General features: G+C 39.3%; 1 pseudogene; it reads left to right on the forward strand.

Moving 5' to 3' along the window:
- LOC102168634 overlaps positions 1-16,877 on the forward strand; it is a 54,584-nt pseudogene that overhangs the window by 6,277 nt on the left and 31,430 nt on the right.

A 16,877-nucleotide genomic window follows, 5' to 3' on the forward strand; every position in this document is an offset into this window, starting at 1 on the left:
AAAATCTATGCTCTTCAAGCAGACTACTCAAAGGGTAAAGAAAAACCCTTTCAGAATCACTGTCAAGAGCAGGCCAATAGTCCAAATAAACTATTCTTTTAACATAGAGACAACCAAATTCTAATTTTGTACCAGGATATTTTTATATTAAGACTCATTCTTAAAATACTTAAAATCTAACCCAATCTTTGCCATCTTGACCATTCATAAAATTTCTTTTCCAAGACTCCTTTTCCATAAATCTTCTATAACCTTTTTATATTCATTCAGACTATTGTCCTATATTTTTTCCTCCTTCTTAATCTGGAACAACCAGTCATCCTACTTTGGGCAAAACGATTTCTTACCTTAACAACAACATGCCGTTTATACCTTGGCTTATCCCAAAAATGTGTTCTACTTTTCTTATGTATTTTTCATACACAGTTACTTCCTTTTATCCTTTTTATTTCTAGAAGTTTTAATTACATGTATTGATTATAATTCTTGGCTGTCAGAAACAAAAATATCTTAAATTCCTCTAACAAAATACCAAAAGTAGATTAACTTTTGTTCAGTAATTAATGCTTCAGTATTTTATTTTTTTTGGAAACAATCTAGACATCCAATGAATATGCTTTATTTAACTTAATATAACTTTAATGTTTCAAGTTACCAAAAAGATTTTGGAAACTATTTTTATGTAAAGATACCATAAAACATAATTATTATTGTAAAGTTTTTAAATGAATGTTTATTTTATTTACTCTTATTTAAATTCTTATTCTTAACAATTACATTTGGGTTACTCATAAAAATTTCATGAGACAGTAAACCACCATCATCATAAGTAATTTTTCTTGCTGACAAACTTTATAACACATAACATGAGCTTATCTGACTTTTGGGAAATCCAAGTAGAACAAAAGTTTCATGTCTGCATTATATTTAATCTTGATAACTCTGAAGACATGCCTATTTTAATTAAAGCAACACCTAAACCAGTTTTTATTTGCTAAAGATTATTCCAAATCATGAGAACTTGAAAGTCATTTGAGTTATTTTCTATAATTCAGAGGGAATAACTAATTTATATACATGTTTATTTTTCCTTAAGTCAATTAAATAGAGCTCTTTTACAAATTTTGGAAACACTATCCATAGGCAGAAAAATCACACATCTATAACATACGTATATAGACATACATAAACATATAGACAGACTCAAACAGAGATCCTACAGATTTCATTTTAAAATTTTAGTCATGAGACAAGTACAATAACGCAAAACTCACTAGTTCATAGAAGAACAGTTGGATCTGAATTATGTTTCAGGAAGATGAAAATAATTTGAAGTTTCCTGCTCAAAAGGCTTAAGCTTTCTACTAATATTTGTGGAGAAGACTTTTAACAATTTTATTCACCTAGTTTCCAGATAGCTTCCTTTTTCCTTCTGATAAGAATTACCCCCACAGAAGTTTGCATTTCAAAGAGATGGCTCTTGGTTCTTAGAGAAGACCTGGTAGAACATTTACACCTCAAAGGCACAGAGAAAGGGTGTAAGTTCCTCCAAAAGGACTTTAGTTTCCTAAGTCAAGACCTTTTTTACAATATCGGCACACCTTTGAGATGAATAGGGGATGTTTGGGGATTGGTAAAAAGGATAGGTGAGCTTTGAATTGCTCCTAGAGCTTCAATTCTGTTCTTCTATAGAGTTAGTCCATTTGTAAGGCAAGTACTGCTGCTGCTACTGCTGCTGAGCCGCTTCTGTCGCGTCCCACTCTGTGCGACCCCAGAGATGGCAACCCACCAGGCTCCCCCATCCCTGGGATTCTCCAAGCAAGAACACTGGAGTGGGTTGCCATTTCCTTCTCCAATGCGTGAAAGTGAAGTCGCTCAGTTGTGTCGGACTCTTCGCGACCCCATGGACTGCAGCCCACCAGGCTCCTCCGTCCATGGGATTTTCCAGGCAAGAGTACTGGAGTGGGAAAGCAAGTACAGTTGTTTTTAATTCCTCAGAGAATTGAGTTGCAACCTGGATGATATCAAGGAATTGTCCCACCCAAGGAACAATATTATCTTCAATTTGCTTATATATAATGTAAAGAATTCCATCTAAGATGGAAATCAAAAGATTTCTGTGTTCTAGATTTAGAGTTATGTGTCTTTGGAATGCTTCAGTAAATTGTTTCACAATGGCTTCAAAAGTAAATTCTTCTTCAGTGGTTTTGTTTTGTTTTCCCCTTGTGGGCATGTAATTTCTTTCTAAGTTAGGGGGAAAGGCCTTTAAATTTTTTCTATCAAACTTTGAATATCAGTTTCCAGTTTGCCCAACTTCTGCCCATAGAATTCATGTTTAAAAAAGCTTTCAAATATGTGTTTACCAGGTTTTACTTGGGACAAACAGTAAATATTCCTGGCAGTATTGAACTTTTTTCCTTTTTTTTAAAAAAAAAGGTATATACTTATTAAGTGACCCAAAACCAAACCAAGTAAGGCTTATCCATGGATACAAGAGGCATTACCTAAGAGGGTGCAAAAGATGCAGCCTCCCCAAGATCCAGAACCACTGCTAAAGAGAACCAAAAGGAGGCATGATTTAGCCATTTCCCATGAGATGGGCAACAGTTCATAGGGTACTAACCACAAATGGCAGAAAGCCAAGTTCTAAGGACACCAAACAATACAAAGAAGAAAAAATAGCCCTCCTTGGGAGGGAAAGAACCTATAACCAAAAGATACTCCAAAAACAAGTGTCAGGAGTCTGAATTTGAAAAGAAAAGGACACCATGAAATTTTACCTTCCTCTCTCAACCAGGCCCTATAGACAGAGATTTGAAACAGCCGACTTTCATAAAAGCTCTTACCCTTCACCAGCTTCTGCCAGTTTTCCTCGGATTCCATCTGCAAGCTCCAGACCAAGTGGGATGTCTCAGCAGGTCCCATCTTGGTCACCAGAAACTATAGAGGAGAAAAAAACATTTTTCTCTTTACCCTTTACATTGAATTCTTGGCTAAGATCCCTGTTTCTCTAGGGCATCAAGTAAATTGATAAGCTTATCTAGATTAAAAGTTTCCTACTGTGGCTACTGTAATTAAGATTATCTTCAGTAAGTTTAATCTACTTGTTCAAACACAAGTGGAGCCATAATTTTTATACAGATAGTTAGCCAGAGTCCCAGGTGGAGGAGTCTCAGAGACTTTGTACTCATAGGAACCCATATTCTCTCTCTCTTTTTTTTTGCCCCCCTTGAAACAAAGTTTTGATTACCTGAGGCCTAACACTGGACCAAGTACATTTTAAGTTAGATGCAGCTCAATCTTGGATGCTGTTCAGAATAAGAAGTGTGCATATAAAGTCTGAGAGCTCAAAATCTGTGGGGCTCAGTGAAACCAATGACTCTGTGGGACCCTCCTAGGCACAAACCCTTTCTGTGTCCTCCATTTCTTATTTTCAGGGAAAAGATTTCAGCCTTCTTCCCTGAGCTCCAAAGGGCAGATTCAAAAGGCTGCTCATCAAGGAATGGAGTGAATGCAGGAACAAGGGAAGAGCAGCCAAGAAATAAAATTGCAGCCTTGAGACAGGGTCCTGGTTTCTCTTCAAGGAATATATACAACTATATCTTTGAGTTCTTCTGTTGGAACGAAGGCCCCCATCCAGGTCAAGGATGGTGACTTCAGGCTGAATGCAAGATTCTTGGAGCACAACCCTGTTAGCTCACCTCCAACCAATGAGAAGAAAGTCACACACCTTATAGCCCTCACCCCAAATTTTGCCTGTAAAAACTTCTCCCCCCCAGAAAAGGGAACCCTCTTGCACTGTTGGTGGGAATGTAAATTGATACAGCCACTATGGAAGACAATATGGAGATTCCTTTAAAAAACTAGAAATAAAACTAACATATGACCCAACAATCCCACCACTGAGCCTATATCCTGAGAAAACCATAATTGAAAAAGACACATGTACCTCAATGTTCATTGCAACTCTAGGAAATGGAAGCAACCTAGATGTCCACTGATAGAAGTATGGATAAAGAAACTGTGGTACATATATACAATGGAATATTATTTGGCCATGAAAAGCAATGAATTTGAGTCAGTGCTAATGAGGTGGATGAACCTAGATCCTATTATACAAAATGAAGTAAGTCAGAAAGAGAAAAACAAATATCATATATTAAGGCATATACATGGAATCTAGAAAGATGGTACTGATGAACCTATTTGCAGTGCAATAATGGAGATGCAGACATAGAGAACAGACTTATGGACATGGGGTGGGGTGCGGGGAAGAAAGAGTGAGACAGATGGAGAGAGTAGAGTGGAAATATATACACTACCATATGTAAAAATAGAGAGCCAGTGGGAATTTGCTGTATGACTCAGGGAACTCAAACTGGGGCTCTGTAACAATCTAGAGGCAGAGTGGGATGGAATAGGAGGTGGGAGGGAGGTTCAAGAGGAAAGAGACGTATGTATACCTATTGATTCATGGCTGATTCATGTTGATATACAGCAGAAACCAACACAATATTATAAAGCACTTATCCTTCAAAAATAAATAAATAAATGATTTTTTTAAAAACTTCTCCAAACTCACTGGGGAGTTAAGAAGTTTGGAGCAAAAGCTACCCATTCTCCTTTCACGGCTCTGCAATAAACCTTTCCCTGCTCCAAATTCTAACATTTGGTTTCTTTGGTCTCACTGCACATCAGGCACAAACCTGTGTTCAGTAGCACAAATATCTGGAAAGGACTTACTGTGATTTTCAAGAGCAGGAAGAGAACACTGGGCACAAAGGGCGCAGGGACTTTCTTATGCCTGCTCTATGCTTGTTGCTGCTGGAGGCCATCAGGGCTCTCCACTTACGGCACCAGAACAATGAAAAGATGAACTAAAGCATACTAAACATTTTAAGGGTTTACTTAAGCAAAAACCTATTTAAATCAGGTGATGCCAAATGCGAAGTGCTTAGGAATATTCCATCAATAAGAGCAAGGGTATAGACTTATAGAGAAAGAGCAGAAGCAAAGCCATGAAATTACTTGATGAGACAATGGTTAAGCCTTTGCCTCATTTGGAAAAAGGTTAGTTGGTTGTTTGTAACTGGTAGTTCTTAGGTGTTGATTTCTTAACCTTGAGGCATTTATAGGCTTAGGTTTTGGTTTGCTTATGTAGGCTGCTAAGGCATCGAGACCAACTCAGCTTAATGGCTTTCTTGTTTAATTAAGCTAACAATATATTCCACTTACAAGTTCTTTATCAGATATGTGGTTTGCAAATATTTTCTTCCAGTCTGTGACTTTTATTTTCCTTCTCTTATGAAGGAGTCAAAGTTTTTTATTTTGGTAAAATGCAGTGTTTTAATGGATCATGCTTTTAGTGATGTATCTCAGCAATCTTTGTCTAACCCCAAGATCATAAAGATTTCCTCCTATGTTTTCTTATAGAAGTTTTATAGTTTTAGGTTTCTATTGGTATGACTTCAAGTTCATTAATCTTAGTTTCTTATTATCACTGCCATGTCAAACTATTATATGTATAATGTCAGGGTAAAATAACAATAGATTCAGGAATGCAAGGAATCAGAAGTTTTACTCCCCATCCATCTGTGTTTAAGATGCTATCATAGGACATGGAATTCTGGGGAAAGGAGCCAACACAGAGTAAAAATAACAAAAAGTCCTAGATTAAGCCTTGTGCAAAAGACCTAGCCTAGATCAGAGCAAGAAGAAAGAGTGAGAAGGAAGGTTTCCAGAAGAAAGGGGGAATAAGGGAGTAGAAGGATGCTAAAAGATTATTGGACATACTGGATTATTTGAAAAATATTATAGTTATACATTGGATAAGTTTTTATATCAAAGGAGAAAACTTTATAAAGAACATAAAAAAAGAAAATGTAAAAACTGAGCAATAATTAACTGCACAAAAAAGCAAAATTTTGTACAAGAAAGGAAGTCTAATAATACTGTGACATATATTTTGACAATGAAAAATATTTACTTACTTGTAATAATATACAAACTGTCAGGTAATTAACCAAAAAATGTACTATAGCTCAATTTGGAGAATGGGTAAGTTGGGAAAGGAATTCTAGGGAGGTAAATCCTCAAATATCACCAGAGAACATTAAGAAATAGTGTCTAAAATTTTAAAAACCAACAATGTAAGTGTACTTCTTAGAAATACAGATGTAAATGCCCGAAGTTAACAGCCAGAAGTATCTGAACTGATTGCTTCCGGGCTATGGGATGGCAGGGAGGAGGTTTCTGTGGGAGGCTGGAGCTAAGGAACTCTCTCAGAGAGAGAAGAAAGAAAACCAAAGACTGGAAGGTGCTTTATTTTTTCAATGATGTACATATATTACTTTGTTTTCAAAAATTCATTTTTGAAAAGAGTGGTTAATTCAAGCATTTACTTTTCAACTGCTTGCCACTGAGTCTTTTTTTTTTTTTTCAATTTTTTATTTTTTTTTAAATTTTAAAATCTTTAATTCTTACATGCGTTCCCAAACATGAACCCCCCTCCCACCTCCCTCCCCACAACATCTCTCTGGGTCATCCCCATGCACCTGCCCCAAGCAAGCTGCACCCTACGTCAGACATGGACTGGCGATTCAATTCTTACATGACAGTATACATGTTAGAATGCCATGCTCCCAAATCATCCCACCCTCTCCCTCTCCCTCTGAGTCCAAAAGTCCGGTATACACACCTGTGTCTTTTTTCCTGTCTTGCATACAGGGTCGTCCTTGCCATCTTCCTAAATTCCATATATATGTGTTAGTATACTGTATTGGTGTTTTTCTTTCTGGCTTACTTCACTCTGTATAATTGGCTCCAGTTTCATCCATCTCATCAGAACTGATTCAAATGAATTCTTTTTAATGGCTGAGTAATACTCCATTGTGTATATGTACCACAGCTTTCTTATCCATTCATCTGCTGATGGACATCTAGGTTGTTTCCATGTCCTGGCTATTATAAACAGTGCTGCGATGAACATTGGGGTACATGTGTCTCTTTCAGTTCTGGTTTCCTCGGTGTGTATGCCCAGAAGTGGGATTGCTGGGTCATAAGGTAGTTCTATTTGCAATTTTTTAAGGAATCTCCACACTGTTCTCCATAGTGGCTGTACTAGTTTGCATTCCCACCAACAGTGTAGGAGGGTTCCCTTTTCTCCACACCCTCTCCAGCATTTATTGCTTGCAGATTTTTGGATCGCAGCCATTCTGACTGGTGTGAAGTGGTACCTCATTGTGGTTTTGATTTGCATTTCTCTAATAATGAGTGATGTTGAGCATCTTTTCATGTGTTTGTTAGCCATCCGTATGTCTTCTTTGGAGAAATGTCTATTTAGTTCTTTGGCCCATTTTTTGATTGGGTCGTTTATTTTTCTGGAATTGAGCTGCAGAAGTTGCTTGTATATTTTTGAGATTAGTTGTTTGTCAGTTGTTTCATTTGCTATTATTTTCTCCCATTCAGAAGGCTGTCTTTTCACCTTGCTTATATTTTCCTTTGTTGTACAGAAGGTTTTAATTTTAATTAGATCCCATTTGTTTATTTTTGCTTTTATTTCCAGAATTCTGGGAGGTGGATCATAGAGGATCCTGCTGTGATTTATGCCACTGAGTCTTATAAAAGAGCCTTTGGCTAAAGGAAATCAACAGGGCAATATGGCCACCCAGGGTGAAGCCACTTCCACAGTGTTTGCCTCTTCCTTCAACTTGTGGGAACATCTCATCTTCCATTTCCTCTTCTGGCCCTCTTTGACTTCTATTCCCATCTCTGCAATCTTCCCCACCCTAAAGGAGTCCCTGAGAGGCCACTCGGCTCTAAAATTGGAACAAATCACTGCCTTCAAAGGGCAAGTTATGCTTCTGACAGGGTGAACTGCACGAGCACAGGGTGTGGAAGTTGTGGATTATACTCAAAATGCAGCCAGTTTATTGGAAGTGGTGACATCCCAGGAGATGCAGTTCTGCTGCGGGCAGCTGCAGTTCTCTTAGGGTTGCTGGGTGATGGGAACTTCACTATGGTCTTGTCTGGCTACTCTGTTCGGGCGGGGTGGGGGTGGGGGGGTGGTTGGGAAAAACAGCCCAGTTCAGACAATGCAGCAGCTGCCTTGACTAAGAATAGAATCCCATGTTTGATTTGAATTAGCCATTTGAAACAAGAGCAAAACAGCTCTGAAAGTACTACCATCTGTTTTCCTTTAAGGCTGGGTCATAAATAACAAGATGAAAATATATTTCCTGTTCTGGATTTGTGACCTGAACTGCCTTCTGCTGTGTTGTCACTGACCGCTTCTGCTATCCACGCATATGACATTCAACAGGCAGCTGTTGGCTGTTGGCTGTAAGGTGGTTAAAATTTGTTGGTTTGTTTTTCAGTGTCTATATATGAAGACCTCCTTTATTTCACCCCTCACTTTTTAAATAAGGAAATATAAATAAATTATCCTCTGTATATTTTTTAAAAAGCAATTCATACCAAATAGCCATGTGACCAAACTGCTGCTATTGCCAAGCACAACACTTTTGCTGAAGATTCCTGCCTGGTGGAAGGGTATCTTCCAGGTCAAGGTCAAAGTGAACCAGGAAGTAAGGGAGAAGACAGGGAACTCTTTTTGCATCTAGAACTCACTAGCATTGACCTGCCAATCCCAGTAATATGAGGATGCAGAGAATAGAGAAACATCAAGACAGAGAGAAAAAGAGGATTCAAAAAAAAAAAAACAAGAATATTTCTTCTTTCCATGCAGATCATCACATAGTATTTGTATCCTTCTTAGCTGGGATTTCCAGTAATTATAAACTGTGATCTACCAGCTCTTTCTCCAGTTATCTTTTTAATTTTCATACACACACACAAAAAAAAACCTACCTCTTGATTTTGTTTCTTTGATAATTCAAAGGAAAAGGCCATGAAGGCTGGCAGGCCATCCCATTTATGTGCTCAGCCTGGTGAGCTGCCAATATATTCTGGGAGGCATTTCAAATGACAGACACGCAAATATGAAATGCACCATAAAGGGCTGTGGTTTCTGCAAGTTTTAGATCGGCCAGCTGTGAAAGAAACTGTACCTAACAGTGAATATCTCCACATGTTTAAATGTCCTTTTTAAATGATTTCGAAGCAAAAGACTTTTTAGAAGACATAGAGCAACAGAAATGTTAGAGGGCATATCCCTGAGCTAACAAAGGCACTGAATTGCAGACCTGGTATAAATGCTGGGTGCCCTTGATGAAGCCAGACACTTGGCAGTGATGCATCCAAGCACAGCAGTCATCACACCATCGTCAGCTGAGACTTCATAATAGAAAGACAAGGTTGGGAAACCCAGTCATCTGATGCTTAGACTAACCCCAAACCTTCTGATGGGCTTTCCTGCTGCAGACGTGGCCCATCCAGACCATTCTGGACCATGCTGTCAGATTGAAAAGTGAAAGTGAAGTCGCCTCAGTCGTGTCCGACTCTTTGCCACCCCATGGACTGTAGCCCACCAGTCTCCTCCATCCATGGGATTCTCCAGGCAAGAATACTGGAGTGGGTTGCCATTTCCCTCTCCAGGAGATCTTCCCAACCCAGGAATCGAACCCAGGTTTCCCGCATTGCAGACAGATGCTTTACCATCTGAGCCACCAGGGAACACTCTTGAAAAAAGAAAAATTCTGAAAACAAAATAACAACCCTTATCAACAACAGCAAAACCTTCCCCTTATCCGCTGTTTTGGCCCACAAGTCCCAAGTCTACCCTTTCAGTCTGATCTCCTGTGGGGCACCCTGCCCCAGCCGCTACTCCCGTACCCTTGCCCCATCTCCCTCCAGAAAGCTGCCAGTCCATCCTCCAGACAGGGTCCCACCACACTTTTCCCAGAGCCTGCTCCACCACCCAGCCTGTGAGAACTCCATGACAGAACAAAGAGATAAAAATGCTTGAGAAACATAGCACGTTGAGTTCCTTTTGGAGAGTTATTGTGTGTTCATCATAAAAAGACCCTGAGAAACAGCGCTGTGAAAAAACTCATTTAACCTTTCTAGCCAGTGATTCGGAGAAGGCAGTGGCACCCCACTCCAATACTCTTGCCTGGAAAATCCCATGGATGGAGGAGCCTGGTAGGCTACAGTCCATGGGGTTGGTAAGAATCGGACATGACTGAGCAACTTCCCTTTCACTTTTCACTTTCATGCATTGGAGAAGGAAATGGCAACCCACTCCAGTGTTCTTGCCCATGGAATCCCGGGGATGGGGGAGCCTGGTGGGCTTCCGTCTATGGGGTTGCACAGAGTTAGACACAACTGAAGCGACTTAGCAGCAGCAGCAGCAGCCAGTGATTCCTAAATGTCTCTGCCTGTAGGACCGTTTCGTGTATGTTAGTTGCTCAGTCATGTCCGACTCTTTGCGATCCCATGGACTATATCCCACCAGGCTCCTCTGTCCATGGAATTTTCCAGGCAAGCATACTGGAGTGGGTAGCCATTCTCTCCTCCAGTGGATCTTCCTGACCCAGGGATCGAACCTGGGTCTCCTGCATTGCAAGCAGATGCTTTACCATCTGAGCCACCAGGGAAGCCCCAGGATCATTTTACTCCTAACAAAAGAGGGATTATTTTAGAAACCACTCAGGAAAACATGAACTCAAACTCCGTTTCTTTCAGAAAATAACTTCTGAATACTCCATCCCATCGTCCTCACCCCTCTGAACCTAGTAAAATTATTGTTTGCACCTCTAGTTTCATATATTTGTAATGGCTGGTTATGTATGGATGTCAAAATAATATTAATCATAACCATAATAGATACCATTTAAGAAGAACCCTTTACTTTCCAGCTATCATACCAGGTACTTTGCAGATATAACCTTAGTTTATTCAGCTCTAACAACCCTGCAGGTAGGTGCCATTATTTCCATTTTACCAATAAGGAAACCAAAGCTCAGAAAGTTCAAAGTCTGGGTCACACAGCTAGCAAGCCAGTTCTGGGTCTTTGTGTAATCCATACACCAAGCTCTCTTCTAGCATTCTATGCATTCAATTGGATGGGTCATCCTTAAGAATCAGAGACTGCCTTGCTTTTCTGAGTATCAGGCGTTTGGTAACTTCTCAGCATACATGTCCATTAATAAGATCCGCAATAAAACAACAGACTATTCAGATTTATGAGCTTTGTAGATTCAATGTATATTACCCTATTTCCTCTACTGCTCTTTTGAAAAAATCTTTTAAATGTTTATTGAAGAAAATCCTGTATCTCCTAAGATAAATTCTTATTCTGGAATGAACTGCCTAATTCTTAAAGATGTTTGAAGCCATGACAACTTACTGGCATTCTTAGTAAGGGATAGACATCTTTTTTAACAAAACAAAAACAACTTTGAGCATCCTGCCATAGGCTGGTACCCCATAATGGGGCATACTCAGGACACTCAGTATAGACTAGGAGATGATGACTCCTAGCCTCCTTCCTCTCTGATACGGAGTAGAATCATAATTGGGTTAAATGCCTCAGTTATGGAGTTGGAGTCCTTCATGGCACAGAATGGTGACCAAAAGCCAGATACCAGCACCAGACTGCCTGGGTGGAAATCCTAGCTCTTAAACACTGTGACTTTGCACAAGTTACTACACTTCTTTCTTGGCTTTCCCCACAGGTAACACGGGCAGAGCAATGGTGTAAGTAGTAAATAAGGTAATATGTGCCAGGTACTCCCAAAGAATGTTTGGCATGCAGGAAACAACAGCAGCTGGATATTTTTACTCTATTCACGAGCTAACAGGAGCTCTTGGTTTATCAATCCCATAACTATTTTTACCAAAAAAAAAAAATAATAATAAGCTAAATAATATTGAATATTTCTACATGTCAGATACATTCTAAGTGCTTGCTATCAATAGATATCCTCTCATTCAGTCCTCTTCACAACCTCTAGGTAATCATTATTTTCATTTTCATTCTACAGATGGGAACTGAAGGCCAGTGATTAAATAACTTGCCCACGGCCATTTCATAAGTGATGGTGCTGGACTGAAACCAAGCTCTGACTTGGTGCAAAGCCCACACTGCTCATCACCATTTTGTATGTCAACATATACGTATACATACAAGGTCATCAGTTATAACAAAGCTATTGTGATGGTGTCTTTGGCCATGCCCTTCTCTGGGCTGCTAAGCTCACCTTTTATTGTCCCCACCAACCCAGAATCTCCTCCTCAGTGAGTGAGACTCCTCCTGAGCACCTTCCTGGACACCTGCCTCTCATGTCTGAGCCACATTTAGCATCCCTGGACTCAAACACCCCATCAAGCTCTTTACTGGTTTCATGTCTCTCCAATTCCATGTTGCAACCAAGAGGGAAAAATATCAATACATTTCACATTTCTATGTCACACAATCCTCAACAAATATTCATGGACTGATGAGCTCATTACTTAATATATTGAGTTTTAGCTTCCATTTGGGTTTAAGACATTGTCAGTGACAATATTTAGGAGAAATAGTTTCCCTTATCATTTTTGGAAAGACCAGTATAATAAGACCAAGTTGTTATATTTGTGGTTCATCTCTACCACGAGTATAACACCACCGTAGTCCTTTCTCTACATTAAATCTTCCTGTTTTGTTAGAAGGTGTTATATTAAGAGCCATGTGTCCTTCATATTCACTTTTTGTCCAGTTTAGTTTCATTTCAGCATATAAACTACATCTTATATCACTGGTAAAAGAAAAAGAACAAAGTTATAGCAGTGTTATTTTTAAAGATAAAGAAAAAATGAGGATTTAAGGATAGGACTTCAAAGTTAATTTACCAAAATCCAACTACATCCTTGACCTGTACAGACCCCAATAAGGCATTAATTACAAAAGGATTAACACTTTTCTCCACTGTAATAATGGAGTCCTCTGTCAATGGAAGGTGATAACAATATTTGCATTCATCCATTAGCATGGGATTCATAGATTATGAGAAAGGTCTTAACACTCTTCCGAAATGAAGTTAAGCAACCGGTGAAGGGAAAGAGCTACTTTTATAGTTTAAACGGACTTAAACAATTTTGAAAAAGTCTAGCAACACTTTGTGCCGTGCTCTCTGCAAAACTAGTAGGGGCACGATGAACGTATTAACTGGCAATATTTATCCGACTTGCTGGTGACACTGCACTGCAACTGAGTCCAGCAGTATCATACAAGAAACAATCTCCTTGTTCTTTGCACTCTATACCCAGCCTTCCCCTTTCCTCTGCCCACTCTGATGACTATCCAAATTCAGACTGACTGCAGTGACTCAGTGAGCGAGATATAAATAAACAGTTTCTTCCCTGAATGATTCAACATGTTACAGCCATGTTGGAACAGAGAATGCCATCAGCGTGGTAAACTTGAGTTATAAACATCTAGAGTTATTTTTTCTTAACTAAATTCTGACACCAGTTCTCCTGCCTATCCCTTGAAATAGGATTTTGCACTTTTTGTGGAATGACACGACGCTTTAAAAATGTAACAAATATAAGAATACTTGGGCCAGGGAAAAAAAAAGGAGGATTTATGAATAGTATACACACCCTCAGTGGAATTTTTCTTACTCTTTGAAGTATGTCTTCCCATCTAGGTCAAGTCAGTAATGCTGCCAAAGTCTTTATGGGCATAAGGAAGCCTTTCACATGCTCATAACCTTGAAAGATGAATGGGAGGCTATCTAAGAACTTTCCTTACATGTTCATTTTTTCCTCCTTGAAAAAGATATTTGATTGAAAATAAAACAGAGTTGACAAAAGTGCCAAATTCCACCATATTTCTGTCTCTATTTAAACTAGGCTCTTTTTCCTCACGCATCTGAGTTCTTAGGTAACAGAAGGGGACATGGCAGCAGAATGTTAGAGGCTGGGTGTGGGAGGCAGGGCTCTATGTTGACCCCTCACAATCTTCATCTTCTTGTGTTGTGAATGTGATTGTTACATTTCATGGAGAAAAGAGATTTTGCACACATAATTAAAGTCACTAAGCAGTTGACCTTGAATTAATCAAAAAAGGAGATTATGTGCAAGAGCCTCAACTAATCACAGGAGACCTTTACAAAAAAAAAAAAAAGTTTTCTCCAGCTGTAGCAGAAAAGGAAGTAAGGGAGATGAGAAGAGGGAGAGGGATTCAATGTGAGGAAGGTTGGCTATCCCTGTGATGGAAGGAACCATGAGGTGAGGATATGAGTGTGCCATCTAAGAGCTGACGGTGGTACCTCTCCAGTAATTAGCAAGAAAACAAGGATTTCAGTCCTGCAAGCACTTGACCTGAAGACAATCTGAATGAGCTTGGACGTGAGATGGGAGAGATGGAGTCAGGGCACGACCGGTAAAAGAATGACATGACCATTGAGGATGAGACAAACACTGGTTAAAACCAACTAAGGGCCAAGATGGCAGAAGATTCGAGTTCCAGCAGACCTTGAGCCTCATTGTACGCTTATTGTAACATATTAGCATGCTGAATGACACACCCATAGGTGCCATTGACAAATTCCAAGGCTGACCGTAAAAGGCCGAAAAGTGGGCAGTGGCCCGATTCCTGGAAATCTCTCCCCTCTTCCCCCAAATAGTTGAAATAATCCTCCCACTTGTTAGCATATGAAATTACCTGTCCCATAAAAACTAACCATCCCACATCCCTTCTGAGACAGACCTCATTCTGCCTACAGAATGTGCATCTCTCTAAATAAACTTGCTTTCACTCTACTCTGGCTCTCTTGAATTCTTCCTTTGTGAAGCCAAGGACGCTCTCTTGGTGGCCTGTTCCAGGAACTCACCCAAGACCTGGGGTATGACTGCTTTCTCTCCGTTCTTCTGCAACAGAAGCATTCTCTTCAGAATCTCTGGTTTAGCCCACTTGGCCCCTTGACTTTGATTTTGTGAGACTCTAAGCAGAGAATCTAGTTGCACCTACACAGACTACTGACCTATAAGATTATGAGCTAATAAATGGGTACTGTTTTAAGCTTTTAAATTTGCAGAAGTTTATTACAAAGCAATAGAAAATGAATTCATGTGGTATTAACTGAGAATCTTTCTCCAAACATTCCCACTATTCTCCTGCTCCAAGTTTCCTTTCCAACCAAAATATCTTCATTGCTTCCTGAACATACCTTTTGCTTTCTGCTAGGCAGCCTTCACACACATTAACTTGCTATCTTGAAAGGTCCCTTTGCTGTTTAACCAAGGCTTTTGAGACCAACTTGTAGCTTATAATCTGAAGAAAGGGGCCTGACACAGTTTTCTTTCCAAAATCAAGTCATCTTCACCTGAATAATTCAACTGACATTCAATCATGTCCTGCTCTGTGGCACCTTTTTCTGTGTGGTCTGTATTCTTTTATTTTTCCTGTTTATTTTCTTGTTAATTAGATAGTAAAGCTCTTAAAAGCAAGTGCTTCTAATTTGCATGCCCTATTCTACCTAATACATCCCTTGTACATCACAGACACCCAATAAATATTTGTTCATTTGTTTTGTTCTAAAGCATCTCTCTTTAATCTTAATGAGATTAAATGACACCAACGGTCCAACGAAAACCTCATTAGCTAAGCGACGGGAATCTCAGCAGTGACCTGCCCCACATTCTACTTGGCCTTTCACTACCATGAACCCCAAACACACTTAAACTGTCAAAATTAAAAATGTAAGTGCAAAAACAAGATAATCACAGAAAGTAATGTTTGCCAATTGATTTGTGTGACTTTCAATGACATTGTAAGCTCCCAACTATTCCCTGAGCAACCAATTTGCATAGAAAGGGTTGCTCTCTCCATGGACCATATTTACCATGAATACACTCTTCGCATGACTGTGCAGGAGAGGGGAAGACCAGCAGAAAATATGAAGCGTGTTGCGCTGAACATTGTGAACAATTAAGAAGGATCTGCGTAACAGGCATGAAGAAGCAGAGGCCGGAAGTCACCCATGGTGCTGCAAGCCAGGCAGATTTGTTTAATCCCCTGAAACACAAATAGGGCTTAAAATCTCAGCTAAGACATTTACTAAACTAAGGGAACCTATTTTAAAGTTTCAGGGAAAAGCAACAAGAATGCAATTTGGAAAAATAATGAAAGTCAACTTCATCACAGCCCAGCGCCCCTCCTCTGCTGTGACTATCCAACCCTAAGCAACACGTTGCTCTGTCACCATCTGAAAATTCGACTCAGACTTTGAAAATATCACTATATTTTTCTTTGTTTCTCAAAGGAAAATGTGAAATAAAAATCAATTTTACATGTAATTTATGTGCTCTCTGTTCTATATAGAATCATAGAACCTAAGGGCTGGCTAAGACTCTGACAAAGCTATTTTGTTTATTCTTCTCCATTAGGCAGGCCCACACTTAATCCTTCCTTGATAGGAAAATCTCTTATCATTTTTAAAGACTTTCAGAGAAGATTTCTTAGACTCTCTCTAACCCACTAAGGTAGTTAATAACTTTTCTTATTATCTAGCCTAAATCCTTCACACTATGCTCAAGACTCATTTCTTTTTGTCTGACTGTTCACTAGAGGTACAGGCAATAATTTATCACTCTCTTTCATATAAGAAATACTCACATACTGATCATAATTATGGAATTAACTCTGCAGTCTCATAATGCAATATCCCAAGGTTGTTGTGCTTCTCTGCTAAACACCCTGCAACTTCCCCTGCTTTCTTTTACCTATCAACCTCAAAAATGGTTGCTACCCTCTGTTAAGAATTTAATTACTTGGTTCTGAAGTCCTTGGTAGTTCTTGCATGTTACACCTCGGGCATCTGTCCAGGACCATATCTCAGGACTATGGAATGAAATAAATCATCCAAGGCTGTCCTCACACCTACAAATAATTTTATGAAGATAATTTGGTTGGAATGAGTATTGAAGGC

The sequence above is a fragment of the Capra hircus genome, chromosome 9 (assembly GCF_001704415.2).
Source record: "Capra hircus breed San Clemente chromosome 9, ASM170441v1, whole genome shotgun sequence".
Lineage (NCBI taxonomy): Eukaryota > Metazoa > Chordata > Mammalia > Artiodactyla > Bovidae > Capra > Capra hircus.